The 17,058-nt window shown below is 40.2% G+C and overlaps 1 protein-coding gene across 2 annotated transcripts in view; it reads right to left on the bottom strand.

Moving 5' to 3' along the window:
- The window catches only part of gfra4a (GDNF family receptor alpha 4a), a 266,508-nt gene extending 253,986 nt beyond the window's left edge, over window positions 1–12,522 (bottom strand). For both annotated transcript variants that reach the window (XM_071498094.1, XM_071498096.1), the window contains exon 1: window positions 11,790–12,522. The gene's annotated coding sequence lies outside the window, so the exon portion shown is untranslated. The remainder of the gene's footprint in view (window positions 1–11,789) is intronic.
- Between the last annotated feature and the right edge of the window lie 4,536 nt (window positions 12,523–17,058).

Raw genomic sequence — 17,058 nt, 5'->3', positions numbered from 1 at the left:
GTCCATTTCACTCAGAATTGTTCAAACATACTTCAGGTACAGCACATGTTCACTTTCAACTGATCTGAGGCATTTCCCACATGACAGGCTGTTGGTTTTGTGTCCGCCGAGTCTCATCCTTCATATTAAAGATGACTAATTCAAGCTGCCATCAGTGTCGCTATTATGGGAAGGTTGTCAGGTGATTATCCTATTTTTAAATTGTCATGGCAACAATGATTACCCAAATCTGAGTGTTCATATACGAAGTCAGTGTATGTGTGGTTATGTATCACCAATAACCCTGAAAACAAGTAACATCAATACTGGAAACTGAGGCTGCACAATTGACCGAAATATAGTCAAAATCACGACATGGCCAAGTGCAATATCCAAGTCACAGGAGCTGGAAAAAAAAAGCATTTTTTTTTTTTTTTTGGATAAAGATAAAACGTGTACACTATAAACACTGTGGTGAGAGATTCACCAGCCTACAAATCATACTCTCCAGATGTAAGGCAATATATTGGTTTTGTACAAGCCCAATGTCACATTCTCTTTTTTTTTTTTGTTTTCAGAGAAAAAACAATCTGTCCAACTGAAATCATATCTATCATATCATAAATTAATCATATCTGCTAAAATAATCATAGATATCAACCTGTTAAAGCTCTGAGCAATAAAATTCAGCACATCTTCTTCGTGGTGTCCATGTTGTTTCCACATTCCAATTCAAAAGCATATGAGCACACCAGAATTTAAAGAATGAGACTTCCCAACTCAGGAAATGGGATCAGGTCCACGTGAATGCAGCATATTTGACCATGTGCAACTTCCCAAAGTGTTGTTGTCAAAGTGAAGCTGCCGGGTTTGGCACAGTTATGCCTGTATGGAGACCAAAACCATATGCCAATCAGCACAAACCTGATAATGAGGCTAAATTGTCCTCTTCTTTCACTTCATTTAATTAACTTGACATTGTTTTCATGTTTGCTAATTTCTTGCTCGGAGGTGGGTTATTTTGTTTTGCCTGAGCAGAACATCTGTCTAGTCAAGATAACTTTCACTCAATGTGGAAGGTGACTTTGCGTTTGCTAGGAACAGTTCACCTGATGTTTTCCAAAACATTCACAAAAATACACCAATGTAAGAGAAATGTAATATTTCTGTAGGTTGACTTATAACCGTCTGTACAGCTGCATTAATCTCATCCACCTCTTCCGAAGGCCGTTTTCCTGTTGCTACTTTCATGGAGGAAGCTATGTACGAAGATGACATCTGTATTCTTATGCCTGCATATGGTTCTCCAACCTGGGGAAACAGCTGTCAATGCACAGCATCAGACCTATTTGAATCCCTGAACAAATTGGAGATGTGGGCAGCGACTCAGAGGTCTGGAACCAGGCTGAACCCACACTATAGCCAGAGGTGCTGCAGAGGCACACTGAGCACATGGATTACTCATGACACTGAACTAAAATGAAATTGTCATTTTTAAATTTTGTTTATGTTTATTTACGTTAAACACCCAGTCTCTGTGCTAAACTAAGCTAACCATGTCGCAAATCCAGTACAAACACGACAGATATTGATCTTAACGTCACATGCATTTCCCAAAACGCTGAACTATTCCTTTAAATAAGATGCCTCACTCCACTCATACTGGTAAGAAAACGCTGATTTGAGTCACAAAAGAGGGAAAAGATGTAAATTAGCACACATTTAGTTGCAGTGCGAATATTGAGTCTGTTTCTCTCTTAAAGTTAGATGAAAAAGGCGAGAAGAAATCAATGAAAAATGAAATCACCAGTCATGATGATGAAATCTGCAGTGATCAGCAATGTATAATACATAAACACCCCTGTTCAAAGATATTCCGCTTCTCCTCCTTGTGATGTAGGCGTAGTAGGAGAGAGAGAGAGGGGTGTTTCTATCTCGATTTATTGCTGATCGTGGCCGACTTTACAGAGCGTGAACTTGGATAGGAATTCATTATCAAGCTCAGTGAGTCAGACTCTTTTGGGATAATGTGAAACTGACAGTTGTTACTGGGGTCTTTCCTCATAGCATTCACCTCACTGGGACCTGCACTACCAGTGATGTAATATAATACAGAAAAGATACCTGGGTAACACGCTGGAAAACCTGTGATAAAATGCAACCCATTTGGTGCTAAATTGACTCAATCTGGATTAGAAGACGGGATTTCTATCACAGCAAACCTGTGCAAATAATGCAAATCTCTCCTGACATAACTCCTATTTCAAATTAAGGCTTTGGGATGGGGAAAGGGTGGGACCATCTTATCTTGTCAAAGGCAGAGGGATTCAGACTGAAAACTGGGGGTGCGTTCACTGTGAAAATGTTGTGCAGCAGTTACCAACACTGAATATATATTCTCCTAGTTCTCACACTTTGCTCCTATGAGACACGTTTGCTCCTGTTTGGTGCATTTAACGGGGATGAAATACAGTATATAAAAGAGCGGTGGCATGTTTCACCACATAAAGATATTTTAAAACCTTTGTTTTTATTGCAATCTGATGATCACTACAAGGAGAATCATTGACGTGCTGAGTCCCTCTAAGGCAGCGACTAATTACTGCAGTGCCAAAGCTTTGACAGATTATGTAATGTACCACTGTTTCCATTAAATAAACATTTTGTCAAGTTTTTGGCAGCCACATGTATCCCTGCTGGCTGTTTCTGTGGTATCCTAATCTAAAACTCCCAACCTTTGCCAAATAGAAAAAAGAAAAAAGTCTGCAGCCTGTCTTAAAGTCTAAAAAGAATGGCAGAGGTTTGTTGTCTCTGTGTGTGTGACCCTCTCATCCACTGACCTTCAGAGGTCTACAACATGTAAGGACATTTTGTCAAAAACAGGTGTAACTAATAACATTACCGTCCCATTCCCAGGGTCTGGGTATAGTGCATGAAGGCCAATTCCCACCTTTCACCTCCACGTGTCCATCAGGGCAGACAACCTGGTGCAGCCCAAAATTTGTGTGTGCCCAGACTGTCCACATAGCAAGCGCGCCAACTGCACATGCTCCAGATAGCAAAATGGATTCTAAGTTTTGCAGAGAGGGTGTGCGAAGTGATCCAGCGTTACCCACATTTATAAGATTCCTCTTTGAAACGATACAAACAAATGGTGTTGAACTGCTCGCCCTATTACTCTTTACATTGCACATTATATTTTCTCTTTTCTGCCTTCCTCTTGTTCTCCTCTAAATCTTTATTCTTGTAGCCAAACAACATTGATGTACATTACTGCCAACGTAAATGCAGTGTGGATTGGGGAATACACGTGTGGAATGCAAGAATTACGCTGCCCCTCAATTTTAGTATGAATGAAACTGCATGCATGTCCACACAACTGGAGAAAAGTCAGCAGTTGTCTGTGGAAACGGAGAGTATGTCCGCGCATTAAGGGCTTACCAGCACGACTCACTGGCTCATTTAAACAGATCACTAATTATTGCTGTAAGTTACTCCTGTGCTTTTCCTGCATTCACAAGTCAAAGGGTCTGCATGAGAAAGGTCTGTTACGCTGGTGAGTTTCGACTGAATTATTAGGTGAGGTAAATCTTCCCTTCACTTGAACTTATATGTTGTTTTTCACCTGCAAAAATACGAGTTAATGGGCAGAACATTAACCTCTAACATTATCTGGGTCCAGGGTCTCCAATGTGAGAATTTGACAATTCACATGATAGTAAACTTTTGTGCTGTTAATCAAATAAAAAACGTTTTGAATAGAAACTTTGAAGATTTCACCTTTGCCTCTGGGAAATCTTCACTACTCTGATATTTTATAGCCAAAAAGATTAGTGGATTAGTTGAGAAGGCAATCAGCAGATTAATTGATGAAGAAAAGAATCATTGGAGCCCTAACTAAAAACAGACTGATTAGGCACATCATCATAAAAAAGTAACTGTTCAGATCCAGAAAGTCAGGAACTTCTGACAAACACAAGAGCAAAGATGATCAGGCTGTAAACAAGCAGTTTAGCCAAATTATCTAAACCACTTTATTTAAAAAAGGCACAACTGAAAGTGAGCACACCTGAAATGTAGGTAACAATCCATCAATGCACTGCAAAACTGTGCCAGGACTTTGGGCTGTAAGCCGTGATGGATGTTTACATCAGTCAGTTTTACAATCATTTTACAGTTCGCCCTTTTTTTCTCCTCCAAATAAGTTGGCCAAGCTGGAAACTTGTTTACAATCTACACAACTGTCTGACTGCTTGTGTTTCTTTCCCCATCTGAATGCTTTTTAACTGATGCCATGTTCCCAGATCTCAGCATTTAACTTAGTGAGGAAAAGGTTGTGAAAACAAATCAGAAAACTACAAAAACAAGATCCAAATTGCTGTAAACTGAACACAGCTGTGACAGAAGTTGGTTCAAAACGTCAGCTGTTACCTCGTTTACCTTCTTTCCTTCATCACACATGCCATATTGAAATATACCGTCCACATGCCATGAACACTTGAGCTGCAAAGTGATGCAGTGTAGTCAGTCTCACACAGTTCCTATAGTTGCTGGTTGAAGTAGCACATGTGCAGTTTGAAGCTACTGGACCATTAAGCTTCCACTTCTGTAGTGTGCTGGCTGAAGTTAAAAAAAAAAACGTCAATCAACTCACATTCATCCCTGAACTGTCAGCTGTGCAAACACATGTCACATAGCAATGGAGCTACTGCATATATTAGAGAAATATTTTTAGCAGATGTACAGTTATAGTAGATCAGCTCACACTTTATATAAACTTCCATCATACTAATGCTAACAAAACCTGAGTATTATACTCTTCAGCTGTGATGAAACCTGGCACTTGGGTGCATTAGAATACATTAAAGATAATGAATTCCCCCCTCTCCTGTTTTTCCCCGTCGAACAGGGCTGCCCAACGAGTGAGGTGGCGGAGTGACAAGGCTTGCAGTTCTCTGCATTCATATTTTTCCTTTTCATGTGGAGTGCGACGCTGTCACGCTTGTGCCTCGCTGACAAATGAAAAATATAAGGTTGGTGACTACTTTTTCTATTGTTTCTCCGCACTTCTTCCTGTGATTTAGAGACGTCTATCCCGGAGACGGTGTTTGGTAAAACTGCTCATTATTATTGCTCCCCACATTTCTGGAAGATTACAGGTTTCTCATGCAAACAAGACAGCGACACAATACCGACAGACAGACAGACTAAAGAGAAAGTTTGGAGGTAATGGGTCGCAGTATAACGAAAGAAAACCTTGAGTGCTCAGCCACGCACAGGCAGAAACACACTGTCGTGAGCAGAGTTTACCATCTAATTTGTTCCTTTTCTCCTTCATTCACTGACAGTCAATCACAGCAGGCAAGCCACTCAGGTTTGCTCCCAGCTTTTGTTCCAGCTTCACCCCTGCAAATGCTTAATCGAATTTTGCACCATCTCCTCCTCTGCAGCCTCGCCCTACGCGAAAAAAAAAACAACAACACAAAACAAAAAAAACAAAAAAACCACACACAACAGCAATGTTTTGCCTAAAGTGATTTTCAAATGAGTTTGTCCATGTGAGAGAATTAGTTTTCCCTCTCCATGCTGCCATACTTTGGCACAGTGTCAACGTGTGTGGATTTCAGTGTGAGTGTGTGTGTGTATGTGTACGTGTACGTGCATGCATGCGAGTATCTGAGACAAGGCCATCCATCTCAGACAGTCCCATCTGCAAGCAACAGCCTTGTTTACTTATCCCTCAACCAGAGAGCAGCGGCAGCCTGTCCACAGGTAAGCAACCCGCCAGCACACAGGACGAGCTGGGAGGAGCAGGAGGAGGAGGGGGGGGTTGGCTTCTGTCTTCATCCGGGGATAAATCATTCTTTACACCGACGCCAAACTTCCACACCTTTCTCTCTGCTCACACGGTCTACTCATCCCTCTGAAGTCATCCTCTCTCCTCTCCATTTTCCTGCTCCCTTCACCACTTTTTCACTCTGGTTTAATTTACTCATCTTTCCGAAGCAATCCCTTTCAGCTCCACTCAGTCTTCCTCTCTGCATTCTCTCTCCAAGCCCCCACCTTTTCACACCGTTTGCCATTTTTCTCTCTCTGTCCTCCTACACCTTTTCCTTTGCACTGTCGCTGTCTGCTTATCTTTCCAAAGCAATCCTTCCCCCTGCCTCAGTCTCTCTCTCTCTTTTGCACCCTCCCAAGTTTTCTTTCTTATCTAGTCAAAGCATCTTTCAAACCTGAGCCCTCTGCTTCACTTCCTCCCCGGACTTCATGCTCATCCCCATTTTCTCGGCCCTGTTCTCCTTCTCTGTGTCTATCAGAGGACAGGGAACAGCCGGCATGAAGCTGATGGGGTGAAATAGCACCCTGTGATGAATATTCATCCCGTACCGCCAACCACTGTCCCCAGTCGCCATGTCGCAGAGGCCGCCAGCCCACAGATGCCAGCGTCTATTTGTCACAGGCGAGACGGGGCCCACAGGAAGGTTTTTTGTGCCAAGGCTGACGAGGGAACAACTGAGAGAGCCCCACCCACTTAGTCTAAGCCAGACTCATACATCTGAGCCACATCAAACGAGTGTTAAGGACCGTGAGAGAATGACAACACTGTCCTTGACTGTTTTCCCACTCTCCATCACAAATGTGAGTGCAACTGGAGCAACAGAGGACTGACAAAGCTTTGGATAAATGTCTGGTTAAAAGGAAAGTTTAGAGTCCGGTTATCAAGGCTTCAACCCGGAGGCAGTTTCTATGAACAGAGACTACCATATGACCACCAGTTATCATGTGACAAGTTCCATACTTATGTCACTGGGTCATGTCCACAACAACTGAGCAAACTCCATCCACTGAAAAAGACAGTTATGTTGAAAAATCGAAAGCTTGGGAAATTAGATCAAGGGCAACAGACATGTCCTCAAATTGCTTGTTTTGTCCAATCAATGGTGTAAAACTCAAATATTTTCTGTTTATTATAACAGATATTTATTATAAAAGAAAAGCAACAAATACTTCAGCTTTAGCTGGAACTAAGTAATGATTGGTATTTCTATCAACCTACTATTTGCAAGACCACAATAAACATCATTTCTAATATTTGGAGACTCACTAATAGTCCAATGTGGCAAGAAAAAGAGCAGCCAGCCGATCACACAGGTTGTACAGAAAACTGCAAACTCATTTAAATGAGAAAATATTATTCTTTGTAAACAGACATTAGATTTTGCACACCAATTTCCTGCCTGAACTTTAACCAGCATACCTCTTTCTTCTTTCTAACCTTTACAGAGTGTGCACTCACTTTCAATTTCACCACCTGGTTACAAATCTTTGTGGTTTGCCACCCTTTCAAATTAAAACTCTGTCTACTTGTGACCCCTCGTCAAATGTTGCATATGTCCCTGAGCTGCGAACGGTTCTAACATAGTGGGGTTTTTGTTTTTTTTAGACTTATAACCATCTTATAACCACCTTTCAGAAGAGGTAAAAAAACAAAATGATAAAAAAGTCACAAAAATAAATAGTTGTGCGTTGTCAGCTGACAGTCATTATAATATTTTATTTATTTATTTTATATATATATATATATATAAAAATAACAACAATCATAATCTTATTATTGGCTCTATCTTCAAAAATGTACAAATTAATTGATTAATTAAAACCAAAAGTAACAGCAATCGAAACTGAGTATGTTTGGGTTTGGGACTGTTGGTTACCTTGGGTCTTTTTTCTGCCATTTTTAGATCAATTAATCATCATTGTTAGCTGTAGTCCTGAACAAAGCATTTTTTCTTCTTTTCCATCATGTGAACCATTTTGTGACACCTTGGAGGAAAGTCAGACCCTGGGGTGGGAACCATAGGTTTGATAGCATGATTAACCAGCAGGTTTGGTTAAAATGTTTGCGATTGTTTGACTGCATGTGTTATTTGGCTTGAACAAAAAAAAAAAAAAAAAAAAAAAAAAAAGCCCAGTTCTGTAAAAAAAAAAATAAAAAAGAGACAAACCTACATTTTTTTCAATACCAGTGTGAATAATAAACATTTTGCAAAGAGATTCTACCTCAGACTTGAAGATTATTTTCTCTGGACAGCGTGGAATAGAAATACTGCTAATGGATAAAAAGAGAGCAGGGTCAGATCAGGGGAAAACGCAGACATGATTGAGGTTCCTGCCCAATTAACTGAAGATCACTTAAATGGTTGGCGAGCTGAAGAGGTTATTATCCTGAAGAGCTCTGAAGAAACCCATTAGGCCTTTCCAAAGCAACACCCATGACTCCTCCACTTTAGGTATTTTTTTCTCCAATAGAATATAAAAAGATATATGACTGATTCTGGTCCATGGAGGCTGCTGGCTTGTTTGTTAAACGCTGTCCCTTCACTGAATCTGACGAACATGTGCAGTCATGCATGTATGTGTGTCTGTGAGATCAGTCATCCATACACACCATCATACATTCACTTCCCTGTAAACTACAGCACATGGTAAACATTATGGAGGAGCTTTATCCTTTAACACTGAGCTAAGCCAAAAAGAAACACCAAAGAACAAATCAATGTTTTCCACAAACTAAACACTACACACAAAACAAATCCAGGACATATCGACTTTCACTTTAGCTCTGCAAAAGACATGGTAAAATAAACAATGTACAAATGTTTCCCTGAACAGCCAGAGCAACATGAATTGCAACATCAATATATACAGTTGTTAAGGGACTGGGTAGATAAAGTCTTTTTCAACTGGATTCCACATGCACGGTCTGTGGTTATCATCCATTCATGTTCAGCAGCTCTACATAATCACGCTTCTCTGACTGTGAACATCATAGCGGCATCTCTTATATTAGTCATGCCATCCCACCAGCACGTTCAGCACAAAGCAGTCTGTCTCAGCCTCCCCCGAAACCCCACCATCATGCCTGCACCAACATCTGAGTCAAATCTAAATTTATTTTGAAGGGCTTTTTACAAAATAGAGCCATTTACGAGAGTTTCAAAAAGCAATAAGGAACATAAAAATTTAAAAAATCAAGATAAAATGAGTAATGTGCATTAAACGGTTTTCAATTGAGGCCAGTGTATGTGAGAGCTATTAATTTGTCATTCTATTCATGCAGGATGGCTCAAATTCACCAGGATCTTCAGAGACAGTGGAAATTATCTACACTAATTTAATAGCAATTGTGTTTTTTGTCAAAAATGGGCTGCACAAAAGCATCACAGTACAAAATTAAATCATGCATACTTAAAGATAAAACTGGCTACCTTAGGTGGTGGGATGATTAGTAATACAACAACACAGCAGTGGTGAAATGCAGCAAAGACCATGTGATCAACTGCTGCACCAAAGTGCCTCCATGTTATGCTAAGTTAAATTTCTATTTCACAAAAACATTTCAGAGGCAAACATCCATTAGACTTACAATGGACTTACTTTGCAGATTAAGATACAAAAAATATTTTGTAAAATATGATTAACTGTTACAAATTTAACAAATTAAACTACATAACAGTGTATAAAGTAGTTATTAATAGCTCCACCACACCAAACTAAAGCTACAACAATAAGTCAATCAATCAACAGAAAAGCAATCTGTAACTATTTTGATAACTGATTCATCTTTTATTCAAGACCTTGGACTAAGTAACTTAAATTAACATTTTTCACTATTTCATGACCCCAACATAATATCTAATCACAACTGATTCAGGCTCCTGCATAATGAGCACTTTTAATATGTAAGTGCATTTTGTTGGTAAAAACTAGAAACAAAGCTACACTGTGGTAATGCTACTTTCACTTATGTAAAAGGATCTGAACAGTGGTCATCGTGGTTACCTGGATACAAGGTAAACACTTGTCAATTTTTTTTAAACCCCAAACTACTAATTCAAAGTTTTAAAATGAAATGTACAATGTGCAAATGAGCAACTACTGATAAACGTCAAATTTGTCAAGGAAAGAAAATGAAGCAGTGAACTTGTAACAAAAAGCACAAATATAAACAGTTCATGAAAAATGAAAATATCATGTTGAGAAATTAACTTCACGTTTGCTTACGTGTGGGCTCCTTTAAGGAGCCCCAGTTGCTCTGGACTCCACAGAGCTGTTTAATTCACTTATACCAATTGCCAGGTGTGTGGCATGACTCTAGGTAGTATTAACTCTGTTGGTGATGAAACAAGGGCCCTTTTCAAGAAGATAATTTATTACTACTAATGAACAGTTCATTTGTAATGGCGGTGCATAATGGTGATGAGCAACAGGAGTTCATAGTTTGCCCACCTTTTTATTCCTAACCACATCTCTCGCAGCACAGCCCCGGTAGAGACATTGCCATATGACCTAATTATCTCTCATTAGTGGCCTCAGTAATTACAGGCCCTTTTACGGCTCCATCTCCTCTGTCTCACATAGGAGGGGATTTCAATTAGGCCTTGCCTTGCAACTCTGTCTGCCTCGCTTTCACAGCTTAGCCATACTGTCACCTGTGTAGCCAAGCAGTGTAGCGGCAGGCAGCCCAGCACATTTGGAGAAAGCTCCCAGAAAGGGTGCAAGTGTTTCTGCAGCTGGGTTTTATTCATTCCATATCATGCGCCCATCAACGGGACATGATAACAAGACAGCTTGGAGAGGTACTGTATCTTCTTACAGCAAAAACAGAAATAACCTTTTATGCCATCTTCTGCAAGCAGCACATCATGAAAAATACATAAGAAACAAACTATATACAGGACACCTTCCTGTCATAGGTAAATAGCATGTGATATGCAAAGTCTCTGGGTTCTGAGAGACAGAAAATGCCTCCATCAAGCCAGATTCGTCAAACATAACAAAGAGGGGAAAAAAGAAGATTGAATCAACCGCCCTTATATTTTCCAGCTAAAAGCACAGTCGGATTCATAAGAGGAAGAAAAGAGAGGAGAAAGCAACAGAGGAGGCTTGAAATTGTTGAGTGGTCTCGGGGAATTACTCCACAGCCCCCTCCACTCATGCTTATCATTTATCTCTCACTCCAACCCAAGTGCCAAATCAGTCACCCTAATTAACAGGCCAGCCAGAAACACCAATCAATACTGCAGAGGGATAATTAACCCTTTGTGTTCTCAATCGTCTCTACAAAAGGTGAAATTGAAATTGATTGAGATTACCTTTTGTTGGCTAATTGTGGCCCTCAGTCGGGTGAAGGAGGGTCAACTAATGGCGTGTGTGTCCGTTATCAGGAATCAGTGGGACTGAAGTTAGTTGGAGAGGTGCAGAAATTAGGTGTTGTGATTACTGCAGAATATGCCAACTGAAGAATGCTTTTATTTTGAAACTGTAAAATGTTTAAATGTGGGTTCACCTCAGGTTCTGTTTACCTGCTGGTCAATTTATGTGTCTGTCTGTTGTCAGCTAATGACTGCAAGGTTGATTTAAAATGGTGAGGTTTAGCATTTTATCTGATACTGCAGGGGTTTTTTAAATCATTTACGTTTTACTCTTTTTTATTGTTGGTATATTGTTGTTTTATTGATTTATTGTGTTCTAAAACTGCTAAAAGAAATTCAGTCTTGTCGAGTAATATAGGTTTGATCTCAAGCTGCATTGGAATAATGCCTTGAAACAATAAAGTAATTTTGGACTTTATAACCTGATAAATAATATTAGTTATTTTAAATATTTCAATGTGTTGTCTATTAGTAAAATACAGGTCACAGGTTTCAATATGCTGAAACTCCACTCCAGGTACCCAGCAGCAGAAAGACCATGCTTTGTTCTTATTTGCCTGACTTTACAGGTAACAACTAATTAACACAACCTACCTCCTAGATCCGGAAGTGCGGTGGACTTCTTCTTTGGGCGCCTGTCCCTTTCGCAGCAAGTCTCCAACGGCCACAAAACTTACATCCACAGAAAACACAATCCGGTTCCTCCACTAAACCGCTTTCCCGGGGCCGCAGAAGTTTCCCAGTCCTACAATTACACAACAACTAGAGTCTGGTATCAAAAACACGAAGAAGCCGCAAGTAGGTGAGTGATGATGGCTGCCGGCGCCGGTCTTCCAGCCTTTCCAAAACAGGTGTCCCAGTCCATCCATGTTCCACGGCCTTCCTTCTTCAGAACTGTATTTAGATTCAGAATCGCCGCCGGGCGTCGACTACTCAGACACACCACAGTAAATTTCCACAACACATGGAGTTTACTTCAGTTTTACAGGGATTCAATCAAAACTTCAGCCCTGCACCTGTGAGAGCCGCAGCCATGGCAACAAGCGAACCTCCCGCTCCACCGCGCTGCCCAGCAACGTTCTAGAGCGACGGCCGCCTAGAATGACGTCATCGCGATCCACACAAGGTCACAAGGTCATCGGGTCAGGCGGGGGCAGGTCCGTGCAAAACCATAAGGGTAAAGGAGGGCAAAAAAGAAAGAAATCGCCATTTTTCAACTCGTCTGCCCTCATTTACCTGCAGTCAGTGTTCTATGCTTTAGTAAACTATCATTTCATTGTGCTCAAGAGCAGCCGCAAGATGCCTGAAAGTCTACCGGAAACAGACCCTTTCATGCACGATGTCCACTTGAGTGCACGGAAATAAAAATATATTTTTAATCATAATAACTGGGGGGTTGTACATAGGCCACTAAAGTGGACGTTAAAGCATCACCCTATATTGTGCCACCCATTGGCCAGCCGTTGGAACTGCGCCTAAATTGACAAACAAACAAGAAGGCTGACAGAAACACGGACATGCCAAACTGCTCAGGTATATCCAGCTAAAACTAAGTTAAGAGTGAGTATTAGAATATGTGAAAATGTGTTAAACAGCATTACAAATACAATTTATTTTATATTATTTGATTTTTATCATTTTATTCATTGATTTGTTAAATACACACGTTTTCTGTTTCTGTTCCTCAGATGCACAATGTCAATTCCATGTGACATTTCAGTAACTCCTTAAATAATTGGTGTAAAAAAAATAATAATAATAATAATAATTTGTTCTTTTTATGCCTAAAGATAAATAAAAACACCTGGGAAAAGAATCCTGACTGAGGCTTTCATAATTCGTGCATGAAAGGGCTAAGAAACACATGCTTTTTTTTTTTTTACCATCACAAAACGGTGTCAGTTTTATGAAATTATACCAAACAGGTGTGAGAGGAAAAATCTTATTTCTTAAATTTTGATATGGGACTTCTTTCTGTGTTGGGGGGCAGTATATGTGCATTATCCCAGTATTTAATATGAGCAAATGGGGTGGATCTGTGGTCTATCATTAGGGAGGCTGGGGTGAAATTTATTGCAGCTGCCCAGCTTGCTGCTTGAAGCTGATTAGACTGGTGAGTTTGAAGTGATTTTACAAGAAAAATTTAATATGGGAATTCCCTGTGCAAATCAAAGTGTAAACATCCCTCTATGACAACAGAGGTATACAAGACCATCTTACAGCTGAGTAAAGCTATAAATATGAAGCTTGAGTCAGCGCTTTGTGTTACCAAGTAAAAACACATAAAACTGTCATTTTCTACATCGGTCTGAAAATTTGGAAAATCATCACTTCTCGTCTGTCCACCTATGGTGCCTGATTTTCCACAAGCACCTTTCTGCATTTAATTTCTGAATTATCCCCATAATAAAACATATTTCTTAAAGTTTGCTGTGAAATTAATATTAATATCTGAAGATAATTAGAGCTTTTAACAATGTGAGAAAATATTAGCTATCATTTTTGAAAAACAGAGCAAGGAACACCAGCAACAATATCTCTTCTGATGAAATGGTACTTTGAAATGAAAATGTTTAAATGCATTGAAATTGTAAGACACAAGTGGGCCGACTATAGGGAAGACAAATGAATGAAGAAACAGCATATGTGAATATGTTAACAGTGAAAAACATTTTTAAATGGGAATGAAAAAAAATAGTAATAACAATAATTAACATGAGTGAAAGTGCTTGTGAGCAGGAACTCCAACTCTAGATTATATTTAGTGTGTCAGTCACCTGACAACATTTTGTCTTTGAGAGTGAGTCAGCAACAGAAAGCTGGTTTGAAATAACATCACACTTGAGGCAGGAACAGCTCTGAAACCTGCTATAATGAGCTGTGACAGTTGGAAAGCTGTGGACAGAAATTTCTGTCATTAAAACTGAAGGTAAAGACCAGGAACTTATTATATATTGCTGTCTACACCAGCCAGGAAAAGGTATTATGGGTTTGATGGATACCACCCCCAATGTTAGCACAAATTATGAATCCATTCCCATTGTTGGGAAAAATATCAAAGGATGCTGTGAGGGAAAACAATGGCTTATCTGACCATAATTCCTGGGGCAACATTTTGGTTATAGCATTGGATCAGACATATCAATCACAAGGGTCTCGTGGGTGGTGCAGAAATCATTGTCAGAAATCACATTGTTTCATTCGGACCACCATGAGACAGGCAAGCTAAGCAGTCAAACTATATGCCATAGCTGTTTTAGCCTGGGTAACAATGTATGGTTATTTTCTTGATACACTGAAAATGAGTTTCTGTGTGTTAGTTTCAGCAAATTATTTTCAGCAAAACAAGTTCATCACAGGCAAGGGATGAGCAATGAAGAGGGGAGGGGGATATTACCAGAAGAAAAGACTGAAAGGGACAGATCAGGACATGATTGCATCAAAAGCCATGAAACTAAGAAGGGACAGGAAGATAAGAACTGGTACCATACAGAAGGTGAAGACTATTTCACTCGTGAGTCAATTTATTCTTTCCACAGACCCAAACTGATAGAGGGGAGGGGGCATCACTAAACCCTGAGAAAACATGACGGATCGGACATAACAGGGACAGAAGTCAAAGAAGTGGGATGAGACGGGGAAAAATAAATGTGACCGTGCAGGAAGAGAAGAACTTGTTACTCCTGTCTCACCCTCAACCCCCCACAGACCTAAAGTGATGGAAGGTTCAATACCTGAAACAGAATCGGGAGTAAAAGTGATGAATCGGGACAAGACAAGGACAAATATCATAGAACTGGGCTGGGACAGGAATAAATAAAATGGAACCCGGCAGGAAGGTCACCCTTCACTCCTCACAGACCCAAACTGATAGAAGGACTGTTGTAAAACCTGAGGATCGGGAGTAAAAGCGATGGATCGGGACAAGACAAGGATAAATGACTCAGAACTGTGTTGGGACAGAAATAAATAAGTTGAAACCCAGCAGTTTCATCTGTGTCACCCTTTACTCCTCACAGACCTAAAATGATAGAGGAAGGACCTCTGAGGTCCCATGTTGGTGATTTTTGGACAAATGTTGAACAGGGGACCTCTGGCAAGAATAGCTATAGGAGGTTATTAGTAGTATTAGTATTCTGTTAAAGATGCGGCCAATGATAAATAACATGGGCACATTTGTTTGAGTTTTGAAGGGGACCCATACTGTACCCAGATGTTTCTTATTTGTTGAATAATGGTGGTGGAGAAATTAAAGGAATATGGAGGAGGCTCCAGAGATTCTCCCTGGTAGAAATTATGGGCTCAATAACTCCTAGATACACCACTGCACCCATTCGCCTTGTTGATTTGGAATAAATTGTATAGTGAATCATAAAGGCCTGGACTCCGGCCAGCTCTGGCCAGCGCTGAAAAAGGCATCAGTCAAAAGTGTAGCCTGTGATGTGTTCAAATAAGGTTGCAGCCATTTTCAAAGATATTTTCAAAGCAATTACTAACACACAGGTGACAGGAATGCAGCAGCCCACACACACACACACACACACACACAGAGGTAATCATTAAGCTGCCATTACAAATTATTGTGTATCCTCAAATAACCAGACATCACCTTCATGACATATATAGGATGAAAAAAGTAGATTTAATACTTCTTTACTGTACCTTTAAACCTCTACACATGTAAGATAGTGTTTCAAAATGTTGCACGTTGCTTTGATGATAATTCCTATCACATGTAAGGAGCTTTAATCTCCTTAAATGTATGCAGTCACTGGGTGGCATAAGACATGACAGCTGTCATCCGACATACTGGAGGCTCTTGCTGTGAAAGGTAATGGCCAGTAAGGAGAAAATTGGACAGGTTTGCTTTAAGAGTGGATTCAACCTGCCCAAACTGACGCAACCGACACTGGGGGCCACTCCTGAGTGACTGCAGCTTAGTGAGAGATGACATGACAAGCACATAGTGCTTCCTGCTGCACATCCCTGGTGTCATAAGTGACCCACTTTCCTCCCTCTAATTGCAATTCCCTCTTTAAAACTGTATTACTATGCACAAAGGAAGATTCAATATGCACCTACAGTCTGCAGTGGCTCACACACAATGCAAAGGGGATTTGTCCTTATTGTCAAAGATGTGGTGTTTGTTTACAATGTATAATACAAAAACATATATATTTGCACTGCTGTTCACCACACACACCCCTTGTGCTCATATATGTACATTAAGTGATAGTGCAGCTGTGTAGAAATGTTGTGGTCAGAGACTCTGAATAAAGTGGCCCACAAGGGATGCTTGTGGACAAAGTCAGACCTGCTCGTTCTCCACAAATGAGCCCATCTGACTCCAGAGAACAAAACTAATGATGCTTCAGGCACCTTCTTGTCCACGTTATCAAGAAATGTAAAAACCAGTAGTAATTTGAGATAAGTTCCACGTTTAACCATGTTTACAGTGTGAGCTGTGACTTTCAACTATAATATAATGGTAAATAAATCCATGCCTGCTCCATTTTACTGTGATACTCTGTGTATAACAACATCCACAGGCTGCTAACAAGAGTTAACAGTGAATTTTCTGCTTGGTTTTCAATTATCTACAACCTGCAGTGGCTTTTTTCATTGCTCTAGTTCAGGTGAAATATTTATCACTAACAGGTCACCAGATCTCCTGGTACATACAATGTGGTCTTGTGATGAATCTCTCCAGAATGTGCCATTAAACAAGTTATCAATGCACAATCGATGGTGGGATGCTGGACTACAGAGGATAAACTGGCTATGTTATCCAAATGTAAGCAAAGAAAGCCTGCATTACCTTGAAGTGGGACATTGTTAGTGGACCCAGACCTTGGATTGGGCC

The sequence above is a fragment of the Trachinotus anak genome, unplaced genomic scaffold (genome assembly GCF_046630095.1).
Source record: "Trachinotus anak isolate AG129_WGS33_773 ecotype Australia unplaced genomic scaffold, CSIRO_AGI_Tana_v1 ptg000015l, whole genome shotgun sequence".
In the NCBI taxonomy this organism is placed as follows: Eukaryota; Metazoa; Chordata; class Actinopteri; order Carangiformes; family Carangidae; genus Trachinotus; species Trachinotus anak.
The sequence above is the reverse complement of the archived record's forward strand: the minus strand, read 5'-3'. Positions and strand labels throughout refer to the sequence as shown.